Genomic DNA, 15,991 nt, shown 5'->3' on the forward strand with positions numbered 1-15,991 from the left:
GAACAAAAACCTGAAAAAACTGTCTCCTTTCCCCTTTACGTTCAGTTCCATTAGACAAGCACGTCAGGTCGGGACACCAGAACCGAACACTAACAGAACAGACCAGAACAAACTTTGCACTTGAGTAACCTGAGGTCATGTGATGCGTGCTGATTCTCAGGACATTTTATGAGAAAAAGGTTTGTATTTCCCTCTGATAAGTGACTTCCTGTGGAGAAGTCTACACCTCAGATGATAAAATTTCACACGGGGGCCCCGCGAACAAGGTACATTCGCACGAAACGCAGAGGTTGGAAAGATTTGTAGGTTAAAAAAGTACTCAATCCTCAGTGGGGTCAAAGGTTAAAGTGGGACAAACACCTTGGAGTGTGTGAGTCGACCCTGTGCCCCTTTCTTTAGGATTTATTTACTACATGCTGTGTTAGCTGTAATCGCTTGGAAAAAAAAGATGTTTAATTTCCAGAGAAACCTCTTTTTCCTGATTCACCACTTACACAGTAACTCTACCATTGAGTAACTGGCTGTGCTATTTCACAATTCCTTCACAGATGTGCTCAGGGACGGATATAAGTGGGCTGTCACTTTGGTGACAAGATCATCGCTGACAGCAGTGACAGTGACTTCCATTCCTTTAAATATCTTGTTTGTTTTTGTTTCCTTTTGCTGCTTGGCTTCTCACGGCTGACAGCGAATTATTAGGACTCATGGAGTTAAATTTAACCCAGTGTTCTCGTCTACATGGTGCATTTTATTATCACATGAAATAGAAGAGTTCCCCCCCTATGACAGTGTTCTTAACTCAATTCACACATGTTTCACGTCTTCCATGATTAAACCTCGTGTCAACAGCATTAGACCATTGACAAAGATTATGTCTGGGTCACGTCGCTAATGTTCCGTCACCATGGAGAGGATCAGGACGCCCCGGCTCCCCCTTACCGCATGTGGTGTGCTCTGCTCACTTCCATGGAAAAAACAGTGCGTAAGTGAGCCCTGCACGGGACATCCCGGCCGAGAGAGACTCAGCGAGAGTTGGAGAGCGAGTGGGATCCTGGTCTGCTCTGGGCTTATATAGCCTGGTTATTTTTAACCACCCGCCCCTCGCTTATTACAGTTTCCCCCCGGTCCACTCAGGAAGCACGTTTGGCTCAGTTTCCTGCTCACGCGCGGCCAGATTCAAACAGAATCAAAGAATGATAGCATTGAGGCTCTCCAACCCCCCTGTTGGAAAAAAAAAGGGGGGGGGGGCAGAAATGTTTTACAGAAAAGGCTGGCACGCGCCATGGATGTGACATTCAAAGAGCTGGCTTTAGTCCTGCTCCAATTTCAGAAAAACCTCAAACATGTTTAAAGAAAAAAAGCAGCACGGATGGAAGGCAACCCCCCCTCCTCCCCACAGCCACTTGCACCTCCTGGGGAAACGTAAAGAAACGGTTTCTTCAGTGAATTAACATGACTAAAGTACAGCTAAGTTTCACTGTTTAAGATAACTGTCACAAAACAAAGCGGTTCTCAGCTACAGTATATACAAAACACGTTTGCCACCACACTCATTTGAATAATATATTACATGAAACTGCCCGGTTGCTTCTTTTTGAGATGCAAATGTTCAACCTCTTGGGGACTGATAGCAGTTCAACTCCTTAATTTCAGCTAAATGCAGCGTTAGCCCATTTGCTAAATGAACTAATAATGAATCCTTTAGCAAAAAAAACCCATCATTGTCTTTTGCAGTGAATTCTTTATAGGGGTTGGGGGGGCATACTGTAGAAGTTCCTGCCGGGTTCCACAGCACTTATTCATTAAGCGTCTGGCTTCGACAGAACCCAAACATGTGTCTCGACATCCAGCGCAACTTTCAGCAAGTGTTACGGAACGCCACCTTTCAAAAATATGCAGCGGTCTCTGGTTAACATGGACGGAATAATTGCTACATGTGGATATAATTGAGCCGGTGGAAGCACGGGAGGGGGAGGGGATGGGCCTCAATTTATTAGCTGTTAACACCAGGAATCATACTGGTTCTGCTTGTCGTACCACACACGCATGGCTTCACTGGCTGAGAAAATATTGTTCTTTTCTCTCTCCAAAGTGCTAAGAAAGGCACTTTTATTAGATAAATGAGAACGGATGGGCTGTCGGGGGCTCCAAGCAGTCCGATCCTTGGACCACGTCGCTCTGCTTGCCGGATTTATGAAATATATGTTTGCAGGAAAGCGTGCTTCTTCCTTACTTTTGGTAAATAGGCGAACATTTCCTGAGAAAGGTTGTAATGATTTACAAAAGATGAAGTTGTGCATTATAAACTATGATCTCACAAAACTGTTAAAAAAACCCCAACTCATTCATCCATTGACTTGCGATGGACAGATGCTTATCAAACCTCATTTATATGTTACATTTCAACTCTATGACCTGTCTGCTTAGAGTTTCTAAGTCCACGAAAGACTAATCAGGACCACTAAAAGACTTTCACTAAGACTCAAACAGGTATTTTGGGCTCAATTTTCACCATTTCTGATGAGCTTTTCGCGTCAGCAGCATTGCTCGACCACTGTCTGATGTACAGTCCTTTCTGCTGAATTCTATAGGGGCAGCCTGGTCCCCCCCCCCTACCCGTGTGGTAGAACATGCTCAGATCTGTGCACACTCGTGCATGCCGGACTAAACTGTGCCAGCTGTTCAAATAGCATAACCCTGGCCTCGGCACAGGTTCCCCATTGAAGCAGCGCCCTCCTTGATGGAGTGATCCGGCCCACAGTGCACTTTATAGTGTACACACCTCGAAATGGCGACATTTGTGAAAAGGCTAATAAAAACATTCCTCCAGCAAGGAATGCTACAGGTATTTTCTCTGCTACACCTGGTTACGATTCCTTCAGTGTTCTTCTGTTTTCACAAAACCCTCACAGAGAGGGGATACTGGTCCTGTGCTCTTGCACCGTGTGTATGTGTGTGTGTGTCTGTGTGTGTGTTTTCCCTTCTCTAAATGAAAATAATTGAAAACACGCTTGTGATAACAAACCATGACTCCTTTTCAGGCGGCAAATGTTTGGGAAATGACTGCAACCGCGATAGGATGGTGAAATCCACTGATGTGTAGCGTGAGTAAAAGTCACATGGGGGGGGGACGTACATCGAGTCGGAGCGTCACTTAAAAGGTTAGACACCTTTATCACCACGGGTGACGGCATCAGGGGATGTAAGCAAATGTCGATAAATAACATATGTTACCTTCAGGGACTTTGATTGGAATCCTTTGTGCTTTTTTCCACCAGATTCAAGAGTGTAGCGGTCTTTAACAAAATTAATATGCCTTAAAATCGATCTGGCCTCTATGTGTCAGTTGGCCGATTCAGTGTCTTTGGTGGAAAAGATGCTGGTGGGTGGGTAACAGAAGCGAGTGTCGCTGACTGTGGAAACGGTTGTGATCAATGACGCTTTACAATCCTTTGAGCCACACGTCGAGTTTCAAATGTACTATAGATGATTCAGTGATTTGTGGGTGGAACAACTGATAAAACCTTGAGCAGTTAGGACAGTTACAGGGAGTGTTCGGGTGTATCTACAACTGAGTAATTTAGAATTTTGCGTTCAGTTACAAAAAGGCAGATGAAAAAACAGCATGTGGTTGACAAACGAACGAGATCCGGTGCTTTTCGAACACTCGGCACGCGCGCCGTTCAGATTTTGATGTGTCCCTCTTTCAGTCTTAGCTTACCGACAGGAATCGATGGTTCTGCTGCGGTTGTGACATATAGCAGGTGGCTCCACAATGCAAAATTTTCTGCTCATCCTGTGTGAAGTGTGCTACCTCAGCGGAGAGAGTGGTTTGCAGTGCCACGTGTCGGTTTCCTGTCCAACTTTCAGCAGTTTCTTTTGTGGCTCTGTGCACCTCATTGATGTAAATTGTTTTTAAAATACCCGCCACGTCCTCCGAGGTGGAAGGTATAACCTCTTCCAACAAGGTCAGAGTTTGCCTTCCAAAAGGAGCTGAAGCTGAGTTGAATTACTCCTGGAGCCACGGGCCTAAACTGATTTATTTACTCCACCTGGCTTCAATAAATAGCTTCAAATGACAGGTTACCAGCTTATTTAACACTTCAACTAAGGTATAATTACCCCCCTCTGTAATGGCTTCGGGGCCTCACCCGACCTGTTAACTTAAAGCTCCTGACTTTGGCCACCACTCTTTAATAACCTGTAGCTCTTGTATCATTGGCACTTTAAATGGGACCCTAAATACGACTGGCCATTAATCAGGCTGCAATTTCCACTGGCCTAGAGTAGACAGGGCTTGAAATTTATTCTGTTTGGTAATGAAAAGAAAAGGATCGGTATTATAAATGATGACATGGACTGATGTGATATTATTTAGGCCTCTGTGGGTGTATGGCTATTGTGTCAAAGCCGGGCCAGGTTTGTTTGCAAATGCCTGGTCTTATTACCATCAGACGGGGCTTTTGACAAAACTTTACAGCTGTGCCGTGTGACTGATGCTATTATTCATCCACCATAAAGCATATTTTCCAAAATACTTCATAATCTCTGGCCATCACGACGAATCGTAACAAAACCATTCACCCACGCACATCCACACAGTGTTCTTGAGCAACGCCGTGCACTCAAAGAAATGCTCCTTCCTCAGTCTGTGGTTTTGAGGTTCAAAGGTTGAACCGGCTGTTTTTTTGAGTTCGTGACCTGCGGTAATCTTGCGGCCCACGCCCTCGCAACCTTGACTGCCCACCGAAAGCTCACCTGAGCTCTCCCTCCAGCAGTTATCAGAACCAGGCTCTGTACAGCTGAGCTCCGCTGTCAAAAAGCTGTCCGTAGATCTAGTCACAACACATGCGTTCGCACAGATAATGGCTCCTGAGTAGTTTAAACCCGGTTGCTTTTTGTGTGCATCGTCACCAGGCCAGGGCAATTCTCTGCCATGTACCTCAAGCTGCTGCACAACACAGGGATAAACACCCTTGATCCAAAAATGCATGTGTACTCGGCTGGAATGAAGGGCTGGCAGCTTGGGGACATTCTTAAATGCAGCTGTGTTGTTTAACCTGAGGCACAGCCTTTGATAATCTACCTGCATGGCATATTGTGCCATGCAGTGAGTCCTTAAAAGTGTCCACCAACAAGGGTGAGGACAAATCTTTAAATGAGGAAAGATTATTTCTAATAGGAACTTTTTAAAGTAACTTGCTGGCTTGATGTCTCTCATGCCAATCATTTCAAAATGGACTTTTATCCCACCTGAACCTGTTTTCTCACCTGTTTTAGCACGGCATAGCGACCGATTGCATCGTGTCAGTGTTTTTCTCAGATTTTCAATTAAAGAGGTGCGCTCTGGTTTAACGCAGCTGTTAACCACTTCCTGTTTTTTGAAGAGTGAATCTTTTCACAGTTAGCCCAGAATTTCCTGAAGTGTGCTTCGTGTGTCAGCCCAAGTGGTTGTGTGCTGCGGGTTAACGCGAAAAGGTGGCCGTTTGCAGGGTGCAATCACAGCTCCTCACTGCTTCTCTATGTCCGTTCACTCTCCGAGCTCCCTAAAGTTAAAAACTGCATGCATCAGATGCGTGCACGGCTGTGGTGTCATGCACGGATCCTCTGCGTTTGTTTGAAAGGGGACGGCGAGACAGAACAAATTGAGCGTGCCCTTTGTTTTCTCTGATCAGGAAACTGATGCATCACCCACCATTCTGGCCTCATGCTGTAACCTTCCTGTTCAGCTGAACGACAGCGCATGAGAACTGCACTCGCATTGTCTCCTGATCACTTCATCTCTATTTGTGCTTTGTCTAGCAGCGGCTTTGGACCTCACACGGGCTCCCAGTTCTGACGCCTTCAGCGAGACACAACCTCAGGTGACATCTTTACCAATCGGCTATTGAAACAAAGCCAAAAGGGTCCAATTAATCTGTTATTCCCGACACCGTACTGTGCACTAATACGTGAGAAACGTCAGATATTCATCAACCACACCTCCGAGCTGCATATTAATGTGGCCAAGCTGCCAATACAAACGTCTTTCTTGTCCAAACACAGCAAGTGCAACAGCGCAAACTACGGAATGAAATATGCACAAATATTTATAAACCTCTCAATCCTGAGGGAACACACATTTTGCCGAGGTCGGGAAGCTAAAAGCCAATCGTAGCGAACAAAGGGAAAGCGAAAACTGATAATCCAAAGACTGCATCACATCAGCGGCCACACACACCACAAGTTAGAGAAGTGGGCTTCGCTTGTGGGGACGAGGTTCCCCTCTGGTTTTGCACAGATCTAAACAGCACATTTGACTTAAAATAGGCCTCCTTCATCTCCCCATGACCTAGAATTTGGGCGCCCACATTGAGGCTTTGCCATCCGATCTGGCTTTTACCTGCTGCCGAACAATCGAGGCGGAATCCGAGAAGTTCTGTGGCCAGAAGCTAATGCTGCAGGCCGTAGCTAAAAATAGGAGGGTTCCCCTTGCCTGAAAAAAAATTAAACCAATATATTTCTTTACACTAAAATAACTTCATCAGACAACAAAATGGGCTTATAATGGAAATGTATGACAGGGTGTGGCGTGTTATGAGGATCCCTCAAATTATGGGGTGGTGGGGAATTGTCCTAATCCAACAAACCAACGCCACGGAAGCAGAGCTGCCATTTTGGAGAAGGGGAAAGAGTTATTTCCTGAGTCCAGGCTGAGATACAACGGATCCCAAGGTAGGTGTGTGGGCCCAGTGGTGATTTTCTTTTTTTTTTTTTGCAAGGGGAGTGGGAGACCTCACAGTTTTGAGGTTTTTGGACGAAAATACCTGTCAGTGTGAATAGAAGACAGAACGAAAAATGCCTGGAAGCCATAATCACGGGCAGTTTCATAGCGTTTGTGCTCTTCCAACAGCAATCAATGCCGGTCTGATTAATGTGCTTCAGAAATTTAATATCTAAGACATTTCTTCCCTGTTTGGCGTCACTCTTGACCAATAATTCACAGCAAATGCCCGGTGAGAGCTTTCATCAGATGCTCAGGCGCAGCGACGTCCTGGAACACGTTGTGTTTCTGTGGCATGCTGCTTTTCTTGGAATGTGCGCTGGCTCTTTGATTGTTCTGTTTCCTGTGATTTCAGGGGCCCTTTGTCTCAGCGTGGCAACTCGCTAATCAGGGAACTCCGTCATAGCTCCCTGTCGCTAGGACGCATTCCCCTAATGTCACCCTCCGCGTCCCGGTATTTTTGGCTCTGCTCTCACTGCTTCGCACAATTCACTGATGACAAAAAAGAGAGAGCCAAAGCTGGCCAGAACAATCAGTTTCAGGAATGTGGTGACTAAAAATGAAATGGTGGCATCAGCAGCAGTTGAAAGCGCTAACAGTTCCGTTATGACGCAGAGGTCCAAACGTCAAAAATATCGTTCGAGCCTTTCGGAGCGGACCTTCACCTGACCCCCGGCCTCTTTGTCCACGAGCTCAAACATTCGACTCTACAGCATGTCACGCATCGCTTTTGCTCCGATCAGAAACTATGCAAGGACGGCCGATCTTGCCGAGCTGGGAGAAACATAACAGCGCTCACTCTGGGTTTCCCCCATCGTCTTTTGCTTAGACTGTGGTTTCAGGATGTGTTACAAGATCTGTGAAACAACAGTGAAACCAGATGTGCATAGTAATGTGTCTATGTACAGTCTTGAGTTTGCAGAAGTTGAGACGGGAGCACAACATGTAGCCAGTGTGAGAACTTTGTGCCGTCTAAGCTCTCTGGAATGGCCTTGGTTCCCTTTTATACCTCCTCCTAAAATAAGACCCCTCCCATTGGCTGAGAGCGATTTGGTCATTGAATCACATTAGACCTATTAGAGAGTAACACTTCCTTTACTGTGAAAGATGTTTCCTGTTGATAGTAAACGTGTGGACTGCTGAGGAACAGAGGAGGGAGGAGTGCGTGTGTGTTGGGGTGGCGGTGGTGGCGTTGGGGTGGCGGTGGCGGAGGTGGTGTTGAAACATTGCCAGTGTTTGTCTGACCTGTGTGGCCCTCGTGGAAGAAAAACTGATGCCGTTTGTTTGGCCGAGGAGAGTGTTTTCACTCTGTCTGTGGTGTTTGCTGAGGTGGAAAGTACATTTATTCAAGTGTAATTTCGAGGCACATTACTTGATATTTCCGCTGAAATAGTTGGAGACCATCCCACCGCCGTCCCGGGCCAGAAAAGTGCCTGGAGGTTCGCGACAAGCGTGAGTGGTTTCGGTTGTTGCAGCGGAGTAATTTCACCTCTTTAAACTCCAGGTTTGTGAGTTATAGCCCATTCCCTTATCCTTTATCCAACATCTCAAAAAGAGGAGAGCAATCCTTAAAGAAGAGTTATAAAACACGCTTAGGGCTTTTACTCCTCCCACAAATCATCGCGTCCTCTCAATTTCATCAGTGACGCTTCACATCCTTAGTTTGAAAAAAATAAATAAATGGAGCAACCAGGAAAATGCCTCAAATGCAAACAATTCTTTCTTTGTAGTCACAGTTCTTTCATCTCATCTTTGATGAAAAAGTTCAAAATCAGGAGGCTCGACGTCAACCAGCAGGCGATGTGAAAGTTTTCACAAAGACTTTACGTTCTTTCCTCGCTGGATTGCTGGAGGCGACGTGCGCGCCCGTGGACGAGAGACTGGGGTTTGTGACAGGACAGGATGCAAACATCACTGGCAGCTTCCTCAGTCCGAGCTTTGCTTTGTTAGCTGGGCCGACATTCACCAGTCGAGGAACGAGAAAGGAAACGGTTTTGGCCTGCAACCTTAAAAAGATGACCGGCATTCTTTCAGAACATTGGGATTATTCTATCATATCTATAGTTATTTTTCCGGTTTAGATTGGAGTGTGAATGTTGTGGACTGGTTGGAGTCTGTCTGGGGATTGTTCCAGCCTCTTGTCGACGGGGTTACGCTCCATGACCTCTTGCGACCCTAAACAAGAATAGCTACACAGTAGGTGATGTGAAGTTTGAGTGGGATTATGATCGATTGGATGTGCAGAGATGCAACTCAGTTCTGTCGTGCCAGAACTTCCTTCATGTCGGTGTCAGGAGGGGTGACGCTTCGTCCTTTTTTCACATGCCGGCCCGGAGATAAGAGGTGTTTTACGGCCTGCGGGATCGACATCTTTGAACACGGATCAAAGTTGTGTTTAGAGCTGCAAATACATTTGGCGTTTAATCTTTTCTGCAGATGTCAACAAACAGAAACAGAAAAGAATATGTTATTATCGTTTTTTTTGTTTTTTTTTTCCCCCCCTGCCTGGTCTGTCAGATGTGCTGAAGGTTAAAAATACTGCCAGCCTAAGTCATCCTGGTGCCTCTACATGCTCTCCGAGTGAGCTGTCTCACCCCTCACACCCACCTGTTTCTGTGGCCTGCATATACTCAGGCTTGTTTACCTTCAATAAGACTCCTAACGGTGAAAGCCGAGGGGCCCAATGGCCACAGGTTGGAGGAATGTCTACCGTCTGGAGGGGAAAATGTAATCAGCTGAGATCAGCGAATTAGAGGCCGCATTCTGTCTCTCTCCCTCCCCGCTCTCACTTTCCCTCTGTTCGCTTCTCACGCAGGCAGGCGCACACCGCTCAGGCTCTCTTGTGGGCGATCGCTCGCACACACGCGCGGCCTTTCAGGTGGAGAAAAATGACACCTTTTCTTTCAGCTATTTCCTCTGTTTTCGCATAACTCGGGTCTGGGGCACAAGAGGTAACCTTGTATTTTGGTGTGACAAAACACACAGAGGTCTGTGTGGATCTGGGAGAGGTGAATAGCCTAATTCATCACGCGGGGTTCGGCCTGTCTGCGCTTCATCTGGGAATATCTCTATCTGAGCTTAAAGAGTAGACCTGTTGGTACTGTCTCTTGAGTTTAAAGCAACTACAGCTCACTTCTGTCCTCCCCTTGACTGATTACTTCTCTGGAGAATCCAAATTCCACAGCTGAAAGGCAGTTTTACCTGAAAGCCGTCTCGGCTGCGTTTCTCCCGTCAAACGCCATTTTGGCTAATCCTTTCGTTTTTGCAGCACACGTTTAGAAAAAAGCAAACATGGACTTGCTCTTTTTCAAGCACGTGCATTTTTTATTGTCCCGTTGGTCTGGGATTTGGGTTTGGGCTGTTAAAAATGTATAGTTAGGTGTAGATTTTCTATTGTGTCACTCGGTTCTCAATGCTTATTTTCAAGAAAAAAAAACCTTCAAAGTGAGTTCAGCTCTTTGTCTGTGACTCTGTTCAGAGGGCAATTGTCTCTTATTCTCTCTGGCTACCGTATTTGCATTTTTTTTTTTACATTTCACCAGGGCCAGGGACCAATGTACACCAGTTTATTCAAACGTCTAACTATATGTGATGTGTACTGCTCTCTGCCTATTTCTCATTCCACCGTAAACTGGGAATCAGCTGGAAAAGTGAGTGTTGCACAAGAATGAACACTATCAGTAGGATATATATATAACAACACATGATCACTGTGTCACTTTTATGGTGATTAGTGCAAATAGGTTCCTACTCTCTTGCTCAACTGTTAATCATGATGGTTTACCCTCCCTTTTATGGGGTCAAATATTTACAAATGTCATTTTAATGAAATCCGACAGCTGCACACTGGTGTCCATGACGGTGGGGGGGGACCAGGTCATCACAATGGACTCACACTGGACACTGAGGTGAGCTCGTAATACCGGAACACTTATTTTGAACCTCCTTTTTGGGGAGTGTTGAGGAACTTGCAGCAGCTGTGGGTGTATTTCCTGTTCAGAGCTTCACGATGTACTTATAGTAATAGATTGGAAACTGGAAAAGTTTATTTTCAAGCCTTAAGTTTATTTTCTTTAGACTACTGGTAGAGGAGACCCAAATCAATATTTAGATACAATTTTAAGCCGACAAAAGTGTGTGTATTTCCACCATATTTGATTTTTTTTGCCACGAATTTCTGAAAACTGGAGTTATCGGTCCAGCTTTTTGGAAATTTTCCATCCACACACTCCTGCCGTCGGGCACCAGACACGTCACGCTGTGTACGCCAAGTCTCAGCCGTAGACGCTATCTTTCATAATTAGGCCTCGGTGTTGGACGGGAAGGCTCACAGGTCAACCACAGGCACGCTCAGGCTGCGGCTAAGCCCTCCGCTGCCCGTCACGTACACTCACTCTCACACATTCTCACTCGCTCTCACACACATGCTGATAACCGCGCTTGTAACGTGAACCTCGCTGCTCGGGCGAGCTGTCCTATAATTACGAAGAATCGGTGGGACAGCCATAATCACAAAGACTCAAATAGAAATGTGAATCAACAGATGATTCCAGATTGACTGGTTCCCCGTGTTTACACAAGACGATTCAGATGTATGCGAAGAGCTGGGAACCTCTATTGTCCTTGCACAAATGTTAACATTTCCCTGATTGAGCGTCAGAGAGGCTCGAGATGTGTAATTGTCCTCTGCCGGTTTGGCCTTTTTCTGCCAGCAGCCACATCAAAAGCGTGCCCTTGACTTAACATGCCCGTCAATGGAACAGGAGCTTTGATTCAGGGGGCAGGAAAACACACGGGCTTCGATGTGAATCGCGTTGCTGTTCACCTGCCAGCAACAGATGCCCGTCTGTGTTTCTGCCGCGGCCTCGCTCTGCATTTCCACCATCGCTGGCCAGATGGCGGAAACCGTTAAACGAGCAGAAACTATGACACCTCCGTGGTATGAAAATGAAATGTACTGCGCTTTTCTTTCCGCGTCGGGGTGTGTTGTTTTAACTGGGGGGCCTTGTGCCACCTGTTTATGGACCCACTGATCATGCTCGGCCTGCGCTGATCCTGGGAGTGAACAGCCAGGAAGGGGTTGTTCCTTTATTTTTTTTTAATTCAGACCGTTTTGCTCTTTAATGGCACATTCTGACCCAAATCTCTTCATTTCCTTTCGCTAATACAGCCGCTTTAGACACAATGTGACATTAATGCTTGAAAAAGGACATTGCATGATTCTGACTGGTCCGTCTGCATATTTACATGACATTTTTAACATATTTTGCCACAGGGTCACTTTAAGTTCATCCATTTATCTATCTGTCTGAATGTTTTGAAATTGTTTGCCTGTTTTCTGTTTGTTACTGCAGCTTAGAAAAAAAAAATACAGTTTAAACACTGTCGTTGCTCAATGGCAATTGCCTAAGACACCCCATTCCTGGAAAATGAAAGCATGTCCTTGTTCCAAATTTAGTTTTTGCCCGCCACCATGGGCTGCTATTTGGTCTGCCATTTCTCAGGGTTGTGGGCTTTTTTAATGAGCACTTTGATCCCACTCAGGTCTGGCGCTGGTGTTTACGTGACCCTGGAGGAAGAAGAAGACGAAGCAGAAATAACAAAACATCTCTCATTCTTGGCCGGTGACCTCTGCGCCGTGGTGTCCCAGGCTGCAGCTACGCCGGGAACCCCCTTCTTCCTCATCTGAGCCTGACTGGAGCGGACAACAGACCCCGCTTTGGGCTGCAAGGGAAGTGAAATGAAACATTTCCAGTCAACCTGTCAGATTCCTCTTGGTTATAATTTCTCATTGCAGCTGTCAGTGGCACTATTTTTTTAAAGGTTCGTTTGTGGTGTAACATGTGTTCTTTATTAACCGTTCTCTTTATCATTCTCATAAATTTCATAACTACACTTTAGCAGACTTTTGGCTCCACGCACCATATTTTAGTTCCAGGAACACAGCTGCTCCGCGTCAAAGTGATTCTGGAGCGAAAGTATGGTGCGCTGTGAGCGTCAGGGCTCAAATACTAAACTTGCTACATCTGTATCCTGTCACTGGATGTTAACATGTAATTTATTCATGAAAAAAAAGAAATCAAATATGTGGTTTTCTCAGTCTCAAGTCTGCACTGGTCTGGGCTAAAGTATGGATGTCATAAAAATCCAATTTTACACATATGTAGGTAGTAATTATTCATTTTAAACTCAGAACAACAGTTTTTGCTTTTATAAAACAGGCACGAGATTGTGTTGCTTGAAATGTTGGCGGGATTCCCCGATGGCCCTTCAAGGTCGCTGCTCGGGTCTCCAAAGGCAAACCCGATGATCAGAATCCAAAAACTGCCGCCATGACAACCAAACTAGGGGTGACGTGGTTACATTTGTGCATTTCACGATTAAAGCTTGGGAATACATGCAGAGCTCAAAGGAAATCAATATCTGTCTTTTTCTGGGGAGGTTTATGACAATAAATTAGCAGGAAATGCACCTGTTATCTGCGTAACTTTTGTTCCTGAAGCTCATTCTTTGAGTCGGACCTGGCACCAGGCGATGGAGGAAGAGTGTAACAGGGCACTACGGGCTTGCGCCAACCTTCCAGATACATCTCAGCTCCACTTCCTGCACAGACAAGTGACAACATTGTGTTTTCTTTGCTCGCTGTGAAATATTAATCTATAAATCCTGTTTGAAAAGGAAGCCAGGATATGCAAAACATGTGCAACGGCCAGGGTGACAGGTGTGCGTTTGTGTCTGTATACTCAACCTGAAACTCTGACAAAAATAAAACAAACAGAAAAAGAAAAATAAGTGGAAGCATACAAACATTATGTACACAGTGTCACGTACAGTGATCATGTGTGTGCCTGCATGTCTCCAGGTGCTAAAGACAACTTTGGACTCACTGTTGGGAACTTGTGAGAGTCAAAGAAAAGGAGACAACTCGAATGTTGACTTAGTGACTCACAATGAGGCTTTTCTTTCTCTTTTTTTTTTTGAGCTGTTTGCACTGGGCTGTTAAGCCGAAGAGCACATGTCCATGTGAGCACAGCGGAGGAGCAGGATCCTGCTCAAGATGGACCAATCAAGACTTGCGGCAGCGGGGAGAAAATGTATTTACAGCTAAATATCTGCAGTCACGTGCACAGCCACACTGACAGTTAGATGTAGTGGATGGAGTTGTGGGCCGAGGATTAATCCAGGTGTGAGCAGCTGACGGACTGGGTGAAGGCGCCTCTGCTTAGACTTGCCCGTGGTGTGCCAGTCCACGTGCGCTTTGTGCCCATGTTTCGCTGGCTATGATTCACGCCAGACAACTTTGCTTTCCCAAGCTTCCGTGACTCATCGCGTACTTGCTGGACGGGTACCGATCTGTCGATCTGTTCTCATGCCTTACACACTCGCCTGATTGACTAGAGCTTTCGTAAGATCTACCTGCGGCATTTCGGGCTCACACACGCAGACAATAGAGCAGCTCGAACCCAGCAGTCACCCTTTGTAGCATCCAGCATTCCATTCATGGCTGGTTATGTTATTATTTATCCATTGGAAGGAAGTAAACACCGTTGGAAACGGCCATTTGTGAGCTACACATTAAACCCCAGGCTGACCAAGGGTCACATCCCAGAGAGATTCCTCAGTGCTGATACTGTAAAGGTCATAGGTGTCTTATCTCTGCCACTGGCTCCTCAAGCCAGCCCGCGATAGTCCATCCAGCCATGGTATTTTACAGCAACAGAAAAAAGGGTCATAAACATAAAGTGACTGACTGATAGCTGCACTTGACTGAAGGATGCCCTGTAATTAGTGTGTTTTATGAGCACTGGATCCCCAGTGAAAACATGTTGCTGCTTCTCCAGAGAGCAAACACTGCCTGGGAGGCCAGTGTGCCCACAGGAAACTCTGCAGTGTCCTCAGACCAAGTTCAAGACGTTTCACAGGAAGCTTCACGGTCGGCCTGTGGCTCCATATTATTTATGTGTTTGCAATCTGGCTAATGGGGCAATTTCCAAGTGTCACAGCAAAGAAAGGACAAGACAGCGAACATTGCACCATATTTCCTTCTGCTTGTAGAAGCTGGTATGTTCTGTTTCAGGTTGTGCCGGTGGTTAAAATGGAATTTTGGACGCAGTGCAGAGGCAAATAGTTCAAACAACACAAATGCTACTTAGGTGTCTTAAAATTTTTAAAGAGGATTTTCGTGTAATATTAATGGGTTCCACACAATCAGATATGGTATATGTTGCATTTCTGTTACTATATATTGCCTCTAAGAGGCAATTTAAACAATTTATACAGCTCTAACTTTGTGGTTTTGTGACACACCAAGTTGTAAACTCATTCTCTCAAGCAATAAATCCCTAAAGAATTTCTCCACAGTGCCACTTGACCCCTGTGTCTCCTGTTTCACCTGCTCCTCTCAGTGCAGAGCAGCTCTTTAAATGATTGAAATATTTCAGATGCTCTCTCAGACGAAAGAAATGCCAACACGTCAGCGGAGTGAAAGGCAGGAGAGTTTCCCCTGACCTCCTGGTCAACCAGACAGCGTATGGGGTTAATCCTGCATTACGCTGATCTCACTCAGCAGCTCCTCAGCTCTGGAGTGATAAACACAAGTATGAGGATTCTCCCCTGACCCGGTGACAACACCGCGCACCCGGACTGACCCTACGGGCCACGACAGCCTTGATATGACAACTTAACTGTGGCAGAAACAGATAGAGATATAAAGAGAGGCATAAAGATCCACTAAGATAAGAATGGACTCTGTAAAAGGAGGCTTGCATATCTGTAAATGGAAAGAAAATGGGAGGGGGGTGGGTGTCCTGATAGCTGTTCACTATGATGCAAAGGTGAATTTTTCAGTGCAAACATTTACCAAATGCAGAATCCCAATGCCAGCATCAGCTCTGTGTGGATGAAGAATTGAGATTTACTCATCACAACATATCGCAGATCTGGCAGTTGTGCAGAGGTTTGGATTATCCAGACTGGAGCAAGAGCAATAATGTATGGAGAAATCTTAAACACAGACCTGATAAATCAAGATAATGCCTGGTTGTAAAATAACAGAAAAACAAGATAGAGCAAGATGCTGACATTCATTTAACCTGTCATCATTTTGCACATTTCCAGGAAATCGCCGAGCTTTTCTTCATAATGTGTCTGTTCGGGGGAAATGCAGAGTTCAAAGGATGCCTGTTTGCAGAGCGCTGGGCGTGGACATTAGCGCGGCAGCCATTTGTT

At 45.6% G+C, this 15,991-nt stretch overlaps 1 long non-coding RNA gene across 1 annotated transcript; it reads left to right on the forward strand.

Moving 5' to 3' along the window:
- Positions 1–10,135: 10,135 nt before the first annotated feature.
- LOC130539330 (uncharacterized) lies at positions 10,136–15,126 on the forward strand. Its single transcript, XR_008954087.1, has 3 exons — positions 10,136–10,413; positions 10,603–10,671; positions 12,308–15,126. It is a non-coding gene; the product is annotated as an uncharacterized LOC130539330 (long non-coding RNA).
- The last annotated feature ends 865 nt before the right edge of the window (positions 15,127–15,991 follow it).

The sequence above is a fragment of the Takifugu flavidus genome, chromosome 15, assembly GCF_003711565.1.
Source record: "Takifugu flavidus isolate HTHZ2018 chromosome 15, ASM371156v2, whole genome shotgun sequence".
Classification (NCBI taxonomy): Eukaryota; Metazoa; Chordata; class Actinopteri; order Tetraodontiformes; family Tetraodontidae; genus Takifugu; species Takifugu flavidus.